At 33.1% G+C, this 16,531-nt stretch overlaps 1 long non-coding RNA gene across 1 annotated transcript; it reads left to right on the top strand.

Moving 5' to 3' along the window:
- The first annotated feature begins 13,481 nt into the window (after positions 1–13,481).
- On the top strand, positions 13,482–16,134 carry LOC131805708 (uncharacterized). Its single transcript, XR_009343785.1, has 4 exons — positions 13,482–13,640; positions 13,720–13,835; positions 13,886–14,043; positions 16,021–16,134. It is a non-coding gene; the product is annotated as an uncharacterized LOC131805708 (long non-coding RNA).
- Positions 16,135–16,531: the final 397 nt, after the last annotated feature.

Below are 16,531 nucleotides of genomic sequence, written 5' to 3'. Positions count from 1 at the left end.
AAGAAAATGTCTTTTTCGCATGCAATATCCGTTCCGTATTTATATTTTATATTATTTTAAACTGTCTTGAAGTCTCATGCCATTGTAAAGCGATATCCTGTTTGAACAATATTGTCGTATTGCTATGGCGGCACCATACTACCAAGATGATGATTGAGACAGAACTGAGGTTGACAGTCACAATCCCTAAGCATTTCATGAAAAATTCAAAGAATTGACAGCACACGTGTGCGGATGCCACATCAATGGCCCTACACACACACACACACACACACACATACAGACGTGTTCATCCACATCCTTCGTTACTTCGCTACGCATATCTTCCGGTCGACAAAAAAAAAAAAAACTTAAAAAAGAATTTACATACAAACTTCTCTACAAAGACATGCATGTGTTTGTAGATGTTTGCGTAACAGAACGACGCGTGTATTCTCGTCCCTATTATATAAAAACTTTTCCCTGCCACACAAACGAAACAGGATGCAAAATTTTCCTCCAACATCAACATTTAAATTTAAAGAAGGACGCTTGGAATATTTGCATACGCTTTTTAATAAAAAAAGAAATAACAACAACAAAACACATACCAACCGTTCCCTTAACCCACTCATCCGAATTGAGACAACAACTGTGTGTTTGAATGGAAATATGTATCGGAATATCATTGGTAATACTTTTTCTATTGTAATTTTAATGGTACTCTGAATATATTGTGATTAAATAAAATGATTCTTTAATGTCAGGGCTATTGTTTAAAACAGTGTCGGATTTTAGCTGATTTTAATTTTTAGGGATTTTAGTCCCTATTGAAGAACATGCATTTCTAGTGCAATACATATACAATTTAAACTGTTGCACCACTCCATGAAGGACTTCTCTGTAAATTTTAAGCTCAATCGATTCCTGATTCAATCCAATGAATCACGAACCTTTATTACAACAAAAGTATTTATTATCTAGAGTATTTATAATAGTACTAAGGAATTTATGTCAACGAAATAATATTCAAATTTCCTTTCCTAGAAGGTATCAGAAAATTTAACAAAAGATACATGAGAAATTTAAGTTTTCTTTTACAATTTCATTTTAAACTAGCAAAAAAGGTCAAAAGACGGGCGGGGCCGACTATATGATACCCTACAACACTATGCGTATTTATTTATAAACGAAAAAGTTTATATTGGGAATTTAGATTTTTATTAGATCAACCCAATTATGAACCTTATTTGAATGCGAATCAATGCTTTAGAGTAGTCACAATTTTGGAACTATATCCAACTTAGCATAGATTTTCAACAATTTCACAAAGGCCTTTGTACCTATAGTACCAAATACCATTGTTGTATAGAGCATGATATGACTTCGATATGGAATATAATGGAAAATATTTATTGGAGCAATATATATATATATATATATATATATATATATATATATATATATATATATATATATATATATATATATATATATATATATATATATATATATATATATATATATATATATATATATATATATATATATATATATATATATATCGGACAGAGATTTAGCAAGTGGAAACATTTGTTTGAATATGAAGAAATGTATCCAATTTGGCCTGACATTACCTATATGGTGAACAATAACCGTAAAATCGGATGAAGATGTATATCGAAGCTATATAAAAATCTGAACCGATCTTTATAAAATGTGACAGAGGTATTTTCGAGCTGTATCTGGTGACCGACATCAAATATCATTATTGTGGAGTGCATATTACGCATGTAAGGGACTTTAACACCAAATCAGATGAAACGTATATATGTGAGCTATAGATGTATATGAACCGATTTTCACCAACATTTGAAGTACATGCTTCTATTCTGAATTCCGTCGGAAGTGTCCAAATTCAGTTGATTTGAGGTGATATTAGCCATTTGGTTCACAATAATCTTGAAATCGGATTGGGAGCTATATCCAAATCTCGATAAAATTTGGCAAAGGTATTTCTAAGTTCTAAAAGTTATATGGTATCAAATATCATCAAATTGTGGAGTGTATATTACCCATGTGAGTGACTTAATTTCACAATGAAACATATATTTTTGGAGCTTTAGCCATATCTGAATCGATTTTCACCAAATTGGATGTATTTGCTTCTAGACTAAATGCTGTCTGATGTTCCTAAATTCAGAACATTTGGACTGATATTGGCCATTTGGTGCAGAATAAATAAAAAATCTGTTGAAGATATATATGGGAGCTATATCTAAATTTAAATCAATTCTCACCAATTTCAATTGGATTCGCCCTTGGTCCAAACAAATATTGTTTGGCAAATTTCATCTCAATCGCGACCTACATTTTGTTCACAATAATACATGGAAAGACGCACTGACATGCATAAATCGCATCAGAAAGTAATTCTATGAAGATCCTCAAAAGTAACTGTGGGCCTATCTTGCTTCCTTCTCCTAGTTACAAACAAATGTACAAATACATAATACTCTTACCACTATGTGGCGTAGGGTATAAAAATGATGATTTTTTTGCGAGAGAAACGATTTTTAGAATATTGGTTAGGATTAAATCCTGGTCTCAAATATGTATATATTCACAAAATTTTACAGCATCTACAGTTAACCACATTTATTCTATATTTATATAGTCGTGCGGGGCCATCCTGTGATACCCCGAATATACGGTAATATGTAGGAAATCCTCTTTAGTTCCAAGCTCATTGTGGTCCTATTCGTCTTTAGAATAAAATATTTTGTGCGTCCGTAAAACATCGTAAAACTTACTACTTCTATACCAATTGTAATATTTTTCCAATTACATTCAAATTATGTAACACCTCGAAATAATTGTTTTACACAGTTTACATATGGATATTCCAATCTCGTCGAACTGAGTCGATCTAGGTATGTACGTCCGTGTGCCAGTCACGCTACATGTCGCAATTATCGTCCGATCCACACGAAATTTTATGTGGAGGTGGAGTTTTGGTCAGAATAGAAGCCTATTGCTTTTGGGTTGAAATGGATTAAAAACAGAAACATTTCTTGATTTTACAGTTGCTCTAGAAGTAACAATTTTAGACCAATCGATGTGAAATGTTGCATGGAGGTAGAAGCCTACCAATTTTGATGGGCATTATAGACAATCGACTCGGAATTTTGCATGGAAGTAGAAGCCTACCAATTTGGATTACTTTAACATAAGAAAATAAGCAAATTTCACTTGAAGCGCGATTATTTTTATACCCTCCACCATAGTATGGAGGGTATATTAAGTTTGTCATTCTGTTAGTAACACCTCGAAATGTGTATTATGTCTTTTGGTATTGAAAATGGGCCATGAAGGTCCACGTCTTCGTATAGCCCCCATACAACGGTAACCAGGATATTCAGTATTTTGATGATTTTAGCGACATTTTTTACCGGAATTGTTTCAAATTTGGTATTTAAAGTTCGTAATAGATACTACAGCATAAAACAGAAAATGGGCCATGTAGGTCCACTTCTTCGTATAGCCCCCATATAACGGTATCCCCCCATATTCGGCATTCTGATGATTTTAGCGACATTGTTTACCGGAATTGTTTCAAATTTGGTATTTGAAGTTAGTAATAGATACTACAGCATAAAACAGAAAATGGGCCATGTAGGTCCACTTCTTCGTATAGCCCCCATATAACGGTACCTCCCGATATTCGGTATTCTGATGATTTTAGCGACATTATTTACCGGAATTGTTAAAAATTTCGCATTTGAAGTTCGTAATGGATACTACAGCCTATGACAAAAAATTGTCTGTGCAAGTCCACGTTTTAGAACTCCCATGGTCCCTCCCTATATTCGGAATATTGATGATTTTAGCTACATTATAAACAGATTTTTTTTTCAACTTTCGCATTTGAATATTGTAATAGCTTGTGACACAAGTTGCCTATGCAGGTCGACGTCGTCGTACAGACCCTAATATTCGGCTACATTCGGCATTTTTAAGATTTTAACAGAATTTATAATGGATTTTATTTTTTGAAAATTTCCAAATTTGTACCAAATGGTGGAGGGTATTCAAAGTTCGACCCGGCCGAACTTACATCTTTTGTACTTGTTAAATTCTGCGAAATCACAAACACAAGAAAAATTATATTCTGACCATTACATTGATGCAGTTGTGTATCTGAATATATATATATATATATATATATATATATATATATATATATATATATATATATATATATATATATATATATATATATATATATATATATATATATATATAGTTGGATATCGTTTGTATATAGCAAAATATATAGAATCTTATGTATCAAAGAAGGGGAAAGGGTTACTTAGATTTTTATACCCTGCACCAAAAGGTGGTTAGAGTATTATGTCTTTGTGCATTTATTTGTAACAGGCAAAAGGAAACGAGATGGATCCATAGTTCCTTTTGATGATCTTCATAGAATCACATTCAGAGTCGATTTATGCATGTCCGTCCGTCCGTCTGTCTGTCCGTCTGTTCATGTATTTTTGTAAACAAAGTACAGTTCGCATTATTGTCCGATCCAAATGAAATTTTGCACAAATCATTGGACGAACCCTATTGTAACCTGAGATAATCGGTAAAAATTTAGATATAGCTCCCATATATATCTTCGTTCGATTTGCCTTTTATTGTGCACCAAACGTATAATATTAGCCTGAATAGTATGGAATTTTGCACATACAACCAAATAAGCCTGAAAATAAGTATGCCAAATTTGATTGAAATCGGTTCAGATAAAGCTATAGCTCCCATATATATATTGTTCATTCGGTTTGTTATTTTTGTCCTCCGCAGCCGTAATATGCACTCTGTAACAACAATATTTGGAGAAATATATCAAATGCAGCTCAGACATACCTTTGCCACATTTTATAGAGATCGGTTTAGATTTCGATATAGGTCCCATATATAACTTCGTCCGATTTACTTTTTATTATCTAATATTTACGACCGAATTGAGTCTAGAAGCTAGTATGTCAAATTTGGTGAAAATCGGTTCAGATATAGCTATAGCTCCCATATATATTGTTCATCCGATTTGTTATATTTGTTACCTACAGCCGTAACATGCTCTCCGTAACAACGATATTCAGGGAAATATATCAAATATAGCTCAGAAATATCTTTGCCAAATTTTATCAAGATCGGTTCCGATTTGGATATAGCTCCCATATATATCAAATGGACAATACAAGTTCGAATTTAAAAGATACAAATGATTCGGCATATTAAGTCCTTTGAACTTTAAATTATAATTATAATCATAGAGTGTATGATTGAATTCTCCCATAAAAACTTTTAATTGTTATGTGGAGCTCTACTAAACTAGCAAAGTGGTGTAGGGTATCATCAAGACTTTCTTTACTGGTTTCAATTTGACTTACAATATCGAATTCTTAATTTTGTAAGATTATTTGTAACTTACAACACTGGTTGTTGGGGTTATTATATTCAGGTCGCAAATATCGTCTGATATTCATGAAATTTTGCAAAATGGTAGGTCTAGGAGCAGAATATAAGCTTATGGTTTTGGAAGATTATCGCAAAATATTCAGTTTGTCCATTCAAATTGACCAAAAACCTAAAAAATTCTTACACTAAGGACCAAACAAAAAAATTGAATTTTTTATGATTTTAGAGTTTAGGACAGCGCTGAAGCTTAGCGTTTTGGGTGGTCATCGGATAGTATTTAGCTGGCGATATTTGCCACAATTTTGTGTGAAAAAATACCAAAATCACAAATTCAACTCTATGGCAAAATATCGGAGATACAAGAAACTATATAGATTTGCTTAATTTCGTGATCTCGGTTAAAATCCAAAATAAAACTTTTACAGTACTAGAATGTAATGATAACAAAATTTTCAATACGCATAAAAAAAATTGAATATTAAATTTTCTTTTCAAATGAGTGAATTCGATTTTTGGTGTAGTTGGAATATATGATTCGTCAAATACCGATTAATTCCAAATCTATGACGATTATTCGAAAAAAGGAGCATTTATGTACAAGATCACGTAGTGGATATGGGGATGTTTCTTAGTGGAATCTTCATTCTAGCCAAAAGGCTTTCAGATCTGCGGAAACTTTTCAGGAAATTGTAGTGTTGTAGGGTATTAAAACGACCGAAAAGCGTAGAAAAATACGAGTCAAAAATGATGAATATTGGCCTTATAATTAGCATTTTACTACAACAAAGTGGACACGTTCAAATATAAACAAAACATTTCGATACATTAGAACTATGCTGATCGATGGGTGTAATTCAATTTCATTCATACATAGCCTGATTCAGAAAAAGGTAGATAATAATAAAAAATGATCTGCTTCAACGCATTTTTACCAGTCTTGTATATCAAAAACGATACAGTTTCTAAGTAAATTATTTTAAATAAACTTTAGTTTTCTTCTAAAACTCTTTATTCTTGCAAATAACTTTTTGAACATCTTAGAACTTTTGTAGAAGAAGAAAATCCTTTCTTATTTTATAAGATTGATGATTATTCAAAATTTCGAATTTCTGTGGGGGAAAGTTAAATGTTTGAGTTTTAAAATGTTTTTAAATATATCGAATTTGTGCGGGGGAAGTACAAGAAGATAGATATATTGGAATACGCAAATTTTGAGGAATATTGGTTCTTTATTTCGCTTGTTATAAGAGATATGATTTTTCTAGATTTTGTCTAATTTTGCCGTTTTTTTTTGGTGTTCCGACTGCTATACACTACGATTTTTTAGCGCTCCGTCTGCGGTACGCTACGATCATCGTTGTGTTCCGGTAAAAGGATAAAACCTAAGAAAAACGCGCAAAAATATGCCTATAAAAAATATTTGGCTTACAATATTGATTTGTACATTTTGTAATATTACTTACACCCTACAGCACTATGTGTTGAGTTTGTTATATATGTACATGTCGAAATTATCGTCCGGTCCTCACGAAATTTTGCATGGAGGTTGGGTTAGGGTCAGAATAGAAGCCTATTGTTTTGAAGATGTATATTTAGGGGTTCAAATGGACCAAACAATTAAAATGTTCCTGATTTTGCAGTTGTTTGCATTGGATTATATTTGGCGGGTAAATAGGACCACAACTTTTATGTAAAATTGTTTTTAATACAAATCAGCACGACAGAAAGAGTTTTGTTGTCATTACAAAATAATGGGTTTATGAAGTAGATTTATTCACCAGTGACTACTTACAAAACAGCATCCTAACACCTTATTTTAACAAGTTATTACATCCTTAGAGTAAATGAGTGATATATAGACCTGATCCTAGGCCTCTATCCACAGATTAAAACCAGTAAGGAAAGGTCAAAAGTCGACGAGGCCGACTATATGATACCCCACACTACTATGCATATTTAGTAGAGCTCTCGTAAAAGAAAGTTTTATATTGGGCATTTCTGAGCTCTATGAGATATGTGGTACAAAATATGATTATAGTAGAGTGCACTCACTCACTTCGGGCTGAAATTAGCCATTTGGTGCACAAGAAACCTAAAATCGGACGAAGGTATATAAGGAAACTATATCCAAATCTGATCTGATCTTGATAAAATTTGAATCATGTATTGCTAGGCTGAATCTAATATCTGGTACCAAATATCATTTTTGTGGGGTGTATATTACGAATGTGAGGGACTTAAACTCCAAATCGGATGAAACATATATATATGGGAGCTATAGCTATATCTGAAGCGATTTTCACCAAATTTTAAATATTAACTTCTTGAATGAATTCGCTTAGAAGTACAACATTTCACTCAATTTGGTCTGATATTAGCCATTTGGTGCACAAGACACCTAAATTCGGACGAAGATATATAGGGGAGCTATATCCAAATCTGAACCGATCTAGATTAAATTTGAATCATATATTGCTGGGCTGAATCTAATATCTGGTACTAAATATCATTTTTGTGGGATGTATATTACGAATGTGAGGGACTTAAACTCCAAATCGGATGAAACATATATGTGGGAGCTATAGCTATATATATAGCCAAATCTGAAGTACTTATTTCTACACTAAATTTAATCGGAAGTGCCAAAATTCACACCATTTGGACTGATATTAGCCATTTGGTGCACAAGTAACCTAAAATCGGATGAAGATATATATGAGAGCTATATCCGAATCTGAGCCGAACTTGATAAAATTTGATCTATGAATTGCTAGGCTGTATCTCATATCTGGTGCGTAATATCAGTCTTGTGTAGTGCATATAACGAATGTAAATGACTTAAACACCAAAATCGGATGAAACATATATATGAGAGCTATAGCTATATCTGAACTGACTTTCACCAAATTTGAAGCACATGCTTGTAGGCTGGATTCGGTCGGATGTAGCAAAACTCACACCATTTGGACTGATATTAGCCATTTGGTGCACAATAAACCTAAAATCGGATGAAGATATATATGGGAGCTATATCTAAATTTGGACCGATTGAGCCAAATAAAGGTTATTTAGAAAGTTTAATCTCAATCTAATAATCAATGCGACCGTATTTTATTTAAATACATGGACAGTCAGGCAGACGGACGGACAGATGGACGGACATGCATAAATCGACTCAAAATGTGATTCTATGCTGATCACCAAGAGGAACTATGGGTCTATCTTGTTTCCCTTCCATGTTACAAACAAATGCACAAAGACATAATACCATTACCATTATATGCTGTAGGATATAAATATCCATACACAATATAATAACATCAAAGCTTAAAAATATGTTGTGACAAAATCCGCCATTGTGCAAAAAAAAAAGAGAATGGCTATCATATATCCCTATTTTTATACAAATAACAAAACACGGAAATCATGAAGGACGGAGAAGAAGAAGAAGAAATAACATATAAAAATAAAATCCCTAAGACCAAGGGACCTCCCATGGTTGAGTGTGTTGGCTTTTGTGCAGATTAACATCATTTTCAACACTGGTTGTCAACGTCCTAACTAACCATCAGCATCAGCTTTCCGTTTTGTTTCGTTTTGGGTTGGTTCGTTGGTTGGATTCTATGTTTCGGGCCAATGAACCCTTCATCGACCTTACTTATGTATGGAACTTTTTAACGCCATCCACATCATTACTGCCACTGGCTCAGCTGTTTGTTTGTCCGTGACCACCACTCAGGGATCTAAATACACTGCGGCACCGTTTCATCGGGTGAGGGTGCAGGGTGAGTTGTGTATGTGTATGCGTGTTTTCTAACAATATGTATGACCATTGAAATTGTTACATTTTATCTTATCTTTTTGTTGATGAAACAAAAACCAGAAAAGGAAAGTTTTATTTTCAAAATTATCGCACTTCCGCTTTTCTATTATCATGTTTTGTTGTTTCCTGGTCCCAGCGATAAATGTGGTTTATCGGAAGGAATATCAAAGTAAATAGATGTTGGAACCTTTTTCCATCTATTAATGAATGAAGCAGACAAATGTTTGGCGTTTTAGCTACTTTATAATCTATGGATTATAAAGGACTTTCATTTAAATTGAATTTTTTGTAAATCCTTTGTATTAAAAGTCTTGGAAATGTTTTAATACAGCAAGAGAAGAGCAAATTTAAAGATGGACTTGCAGTTCCCGAAATAATATTCTTTCCTTTCTTACCGCTTGGTTACGTTATAACTTTTCACTATTAATGAGTAACCAGTGGATTATATGCGATTGTTTTGAAACTATAGTGTATTTCAAAATTTGTTTTGGTGTAGGTAGTGGTTGTCGAATCCAACATGTGTGCAATATCCAACACGCTTTGATATACCATATGCTTTAAGTAGCTGTAAAACGAATTCGTGAAGTAATATTACAACTAATGTAAATTAACATTCAAGCAAAGACTTCTCAATAAATCCACGTGACATTAACTCATAGACAACTCGAAAATGTGATTTTTACACCCTACACCACAATGAGTAACATGCAAAATCAAACGAGATCAACCTATAATTTCGATTGTCGACATTTGAAACTTCTATTTCAATTCGTTAGCAGGATAGCGAACGGCATGCAGACTTAGAAATGTATGCTGATTCAGAATATATATACTTTGTAGAGCCTGTCATGAGTATTTCGAGGAGTAAAGGAATTACAAAGTAAATATAGCCTCCATAAAATGGTGGATGGTTTTGAACACGTACGTCTATTGGTTGTTTGAATTGGAAGTATTTGAAATAGAAAATAACAAGTAAACAAAGGCTATAGTTGTGCAAGGCTGACCATGTGATACCCTACAACACTACAATATGTTAGAAGCCTTTTTATGTTCAAATCCATTTTGGAAGATTTCGCTCTCTAAATTATGTCATAGATATTACCCTTAGCTTTTTTGTCAGGGACATTTGTCCAATATTTACGTACTCCGTAGTGCAGTCAGTTGTTGTGGTCTATTTTAAAGGTAAATATAATCCAATGGTCATCCAAAATACTAGACTTCTTTGCTGTCCTTAACTCTCTTCTCATGCAAGATTCCGTGTCGATTGGTTTCAATTGTGTGATCATCTCCAAAAGCAAAAGGCCCCTCTGTATCTCCAAATATTGTCTCAACTATATGATTAGCTTGTCTACGACATTTTTCTATATTCGTCAACGAAATCAGCATAACAAAGCCAGAGGGTCGCCTTCGTGCCCTTTGAATTCTATTTGTGACCCTTATAATGCCTGCAAAATCAGGAAAATTTTTAATTCTTGGTCCATTTCAACCCCTATATATATTGCGGACATCTTTAAAAACAATAGGCCTAGCCCTTCTAAGGCTAACTCTACCCTTGTGAAAATTTCCGTGAGGATCAGACGATAATTGCAATCCATATATATATTATACCCCAACCTGTGTTGTAAGGTGAAAATATATACTTCAATATTATAAGTCAAAATGAAAATATCGCATGCGATAAAAATATGAAAAAATAAATAAATGTAACAAAATACTACAAAACTAACTTCCATCTCGATTGGTCTATAATTGCGACCTGTAGAGCAACTGCAAAATCAGGAAAATTTTAGTTTTTGGTCCATTCCTACCCCTAAATATTATGCAACCATCTCCAAAAGCAATAGGGTCCTATTCTGGCACTAGCCCCACCTCCGTTCTAAATTTCGTTAAGATGAGGCTATAATTGCGACCTGTAGAGTGAGTATAAATTAACATGGACCAACGGACAGACGGACATACATAGCTAGATCGCCTCAGCTCGTCTATATAGAAAGATCCATATATACTTTCCTATGTGGAAACCAATATTTCGAGGCGTTACATAATTTTTGGCCTAATCACACTTATAATACCCCCAACACATAGTGTTGTTGGGTATAAAAACATAATATAGAAAAAAATATTAAAAATATTTCAAAAGTTTTTAAAATTCTGTTGATCTAAATGGAGTATCAGCCCGAACGCATTAAGGCAATGTGGTAGTAAAAAATGCTTGATTATGGAAAATTGGTCAGACCCTAAGTCCCACAAAGACGTAGTGGTAATGCGAAGGGCATATATTTGATAAAATACGTATGTATTGTATGAATGGTTAACTAAAACATTTGAAGCCATGTTCTGATATGTTTATTTTCGCAAAATTACAATTATCAGTAAGACCGTTTGGATAATGGTGTTAAAATTTTCACGGCCTTTTTATGGGGGCCATATCAAAACGGGAACCTCTATAGACAATTTTTACTTAAAGGATTGTTATCCACCAAATCTTCTTCAATACTAAATTTGAAACAATTTCGTGGCAAAATGTGACTAGGATTATCAAATTACCGAATATCAGTGGATACCGTTATATGTGAGTTATAGGAAAACGTTCTGCCATATACAATGTTCTGCTACCGGAACTTGAAACCATTACGAACCTCAAATCAAACAAGTAAGCAAAGGCTATAGACGTGCGGGGCCGACCATGCGATACCCTACAACACTACAATATGTTCGATGTCGCCTTATATCCAAATCCATTTTTGAAGATTTCGTTTTCGAAATAATATCAAAGAGCCCCGCCTAGACGATACCCTTAGTTTTTTGACCCGGAGAATTTGGTCAATATTTACGCACTCCGCAGTGTTGTTAAGTATTCAAGTATATGGTCCATTTTACAGCTAAATATAATCATCCAAAATGCTAGACCTCTTCCCTGTCCTTAACTCTCTTCTGATGTGAAATTCCGTGTCGAATAGTTTTCAATTGTGGACTATAGAGCTACTACAAAATTAGAAAAAAATAATTTTTTAGTCCATTTGTACTTTTAAATGTACATCTTAAGAACAATAGGCTTTAATTCTGACCCTAACCCTACCCCCTTGCAAAATTTCGTGAGAATCGAACGATAATTGCGATATGCATATAATACCCCCAAAACGTATGTAACAATTTAGAAAATTTACATTTCAAAATTGTAAGTCAAATTGAAATTGATAAAAATATGACAAAAATTGAAAAAAATCGATAAAAGATATTCATTTTTTATTGGTATATTTTTCCGCGATTTTCTCGTTTGAAAATCGGCCCAGCGGTTCTTGATTTATAAGCAGAATAAATAAGATCAATTCTTTTTCATATATATTGTACCTATTTTGCTATATATCCGATTTCTTGGCTATTAGCATCACTGTAATGGTCAGAAGTGATCTTTTAATGCATTCGAGATTTGGTTGGGATTAAAAATATTCGCGGTTAGTTGGTATGTTTCTGCCCACTCCTAAACGCAAGTTCGTGAGGATCGGTTCATAATTGCCACATGTAGCTTGATTACAAATTGCATTGGACAGACGGACGAACGGACATACATAGCTAGATCGACTCATCTCGGCGAGATAGGGAAATCAATATTTCGAGGTGTTACATAATTTTTGCCCAATCAAACTTATAATACCCCCAACACATAGTGTTGTAGGGTATAAATACCGAAAAATTATCAAAATACCGAATATCGGGAGGTACCTTTTATATGGGGGCTATACAAAAACCTATACTGATATATCTTATTTTCAATACCAACCATCCTAGACATAATAGAATTTTTTGTACGTTAAATAATGTTGGCTGCATCATGATGTCAGCGGGGAACGGACAGGGAGACAGGCTGACGGACAGACACATAGACAGTTAAATCGACTTAGAATTTTATGCTGATTATGGATATACATATATACTTTATGAGGTCTACGACGAATATTTAGGGATGTTACAAACGGAATGACAATTTTAATATACCCTCCTTTCTATGGAGGAGGGTACAAAAAATATTTTTCTCCGAAAATTAAAAAAATCCCCTTACCAACTAACGAAAAAAATAGATGTGCATATATTTCACAAAGATTTCTCTGCGGGGAAATACCAACGCCTTTAAGAGATAATTCAAAATATAAGCAACTCAACTGACCCTCCAACGAGTTTTCGTTCATATTTTGCTGATAAGAACTTTTGATCGAACCTTATGTTGTTCACTCACATCAGTATTGTTTAATTGGTTGAGAGTAAAACATTTACAAAAATGAAATTATTCATAATTTTATTTGTGTTTGGATTATTTCAATTGATATACTGTGAACAAAAAAACAAAGATTACTATGTAAGAAAACTGCGAATAAATAGAATAATTTTAATCCAATTAAATTATGAAAATTCGTAAAAATATCAAACATTTACAGGATTTGAATGACAGCACAGAACATGTCTATGTGGTGCAGCTAATATTAAAAAAGTTGGGTGATTTGTCCAAAGTTACGTCCAAAATTGATGCCAAAATGGAAGATATAAATAAAAGGTATGGGCTTGAAATTAGTATTATAAAATTTAATAATGATTTTGTCTTAGGTACCTTGAGGTGGAGAACAAGTTTAGCGAAGTGGATAACAAATTCAATCTGATTTCGCAGCAATTTGACAATTTTAAAACAGTAGTTTTAGAACAAATCAGAAAAATGAACAACGCTTTGAAGTATCGGGCAAAATATTTGCAGCATTGAATGAAAGGTACATATCTTTTCAATTGATATTTACTAGAATGCTTGAAACTGTATAAATCGGCTCATGTTACCTTTCATGCTTTATTTAATATCGGATTAGTTTTTCTACATTAGCCCATATAGCGGTTAAAGATAATTTAAAGAATTACGAAAATCCAACCAAATTGTAACCCGAGTGCTGAAATTTTTATGTGTGAAACGCGTTCATACAAATAATGGTCACTTAATGGATTTGAATTGCATTTCGACAGAAATATGGAAGAATAGGGCCCGCAATTGAACTATTTTTTAACAAGGGCTAATTTTGTGAATCATATTACTTAGCTAATGTCTGACTTGAGAGATAATTAGTTTTATCCTTCCGCTGAACGAATATTGTTTTATTACCCAATGTATATACAATAAAACAACGCTTTGAAACATTGCGATTTTACATACATTGAAAGCCGAGGCACCAAAAAGGAATCAGAAAAATAGAGCTAATTTTTATTCGAAAAATTAGCAAAAATTAAAGAGGTGTGTCGTAAGGTGCCAAAAACCTGATTTTCCCTATATATATATTTATTTATTTGGCGGACATTTAACATTTTCATACCCTCCACCATAGTATGGAGGGTATATTAAGTTTGTCAATGGAAATACACATTTTAGACCCCACAAAATATATATATTCTTGGTCAGCATAAAATTCTCTGTCAATTTAGCGATGTCCGTCCGTCTGTAAATGTATATTATGTCTGCAGGACTTTTGGGGTCCACGTTATAGCCCTCATATAACGGTACCTCCATACTTTCAGTATTTTACTCCCTAACACCGTTAAATACTTTCCACAACAACGATGTTTGGTGCCAATATACATAATACACATATAATAATACCTCTGCTAAATTTTTTGGAGATCGGTTCAGATTTGTTTTTGTAGCTCCCATATTTATCTTCATCCGATTTCACGTTTATTGTACCTAAAAAGAGTAATATCAGCTCGAATAGGATGGATTTTAATATATATTGGTACAGACACAAATGCCTTCGTTAAATTTAGTAGAATACGATAAAAGCCAGCCACATATTAGTTCCCTTCGGCTTTAAATTATAACTGCTTCAGCGATCATAGTTCGTGTGTTTTAATTCTCATAAATTCTAAATAAAAACGTTTATTTGTTATATGTAGCTCTACTATATATGCACAGTGGTGTAGGGTATCATAAATTCGACACAGCCCGACTTTTCCTTTCTTTACTGGCGCCAAGAATAGAATGTGCTGCATAAAGGCGACAAACAATATGTTAGAACATTATTAACGGAAATAGTGTCTGGAATCAAAACAGACATTAAGTAGGCTAGATGTTGCCAAGTCAGAACTATGTCGGTTCTTATATAGCTGTAGTTCTCTATATATATTAGATCCATCTACTCTGTAAATTCACTCGTTATCACTTATATTTGGAAATAAGGTCACTTACAGCTCATTTCAGACGAAGATAAATCAAAGGACCGTTGAATCTGTCATATTTATAAAATTGAATAGTACCATACATAAGGTTTTACCAAGATGAGGACATATATTATCTTCGATCGGCACAAATTTATTGATGTCTAAGGAAAGTTATTTTCTATTGTTATTAAGTATTTACAATACACATTGTTTCCAATATTATACTCTGTCCAAGCTTTTGAAGAAAACTACTTTTGGGTAAACCAATCCTGGAATAGAACTTTAATAAATGAACTATATAGCTAATTATTATGAAATATACCATAGGAAATATTCTATTTTAGTCTCAGAAAAAATAATTTTGAGGTTTCGCTCGTATTTTAACAAGAAAATTTTCTCCGATTCTAAGAAGTTTAGGGAATGAACGGGTATAATATTTCAAAAACTATGAGAAGGTATGGAAATGCCTAACTAAAAGATTTTATGTAAAGATTGATACACAGTATTTACTATATTGACTAATGTAACTACATTTCATTTTCCTACAGAGTCAACGAAATCAACGGGTTGCTTGCAAAATCTGACAGCAACATTCTAACTTTTTAAAAATGAGACTTCGAATATTTTGAATAACCAAACAAAAGCTTTGGAAAAAATGGAATCGAAACTCATCAGGATCAAAAAGGTAAATAAAACTTTTAGAAAAGTCAATTACCAAACCATTTTGAGGACATATTGGAATAAAATAAATAAGTATTTTTAACATTTTCTAATTTCCACCAGAATTGACGACCTGGAAGCCCGCTTGAATCTGACAGGAAAGAAAACTCAATATTTAAAAGTGATATTTCCAAAACTATCGGTGAACAAAACGATGCCTTCCGAACGGAATTAAATAAACGTAAGTCTATTAGAAATTATCACATCCCTTGTGGGAGAAGTACCAGAAAGAGTGGGCGGATATCATCTTCTATACCTATAATTGGTAGAAAATGTGGCAAGCTTGAAGACAATCATAAATTTGTTTCACATTTTATAACAGCTTTAATTTTTCCCCTT

This window comes from Musca domestica, unplaced genomic scaffold (assembly GCF_030504385.1).
Source record: "Musca domestica strain aabys unplaced genomic scaffold, Musca_domestica.polishedcontigs.V.1.1 6, whole genome shotgun sequence".
Classification (NCBI taxonomy): Eukaryota; Metazoa; Arthropoda; class Insecta; order Diptera; family Muscidae; genus Musca; species Musca domestica.
Note: the sequence above shows the minus strand (reverse complement) of the source record. Positions and strands in the feature narration are given on the sequence as shown.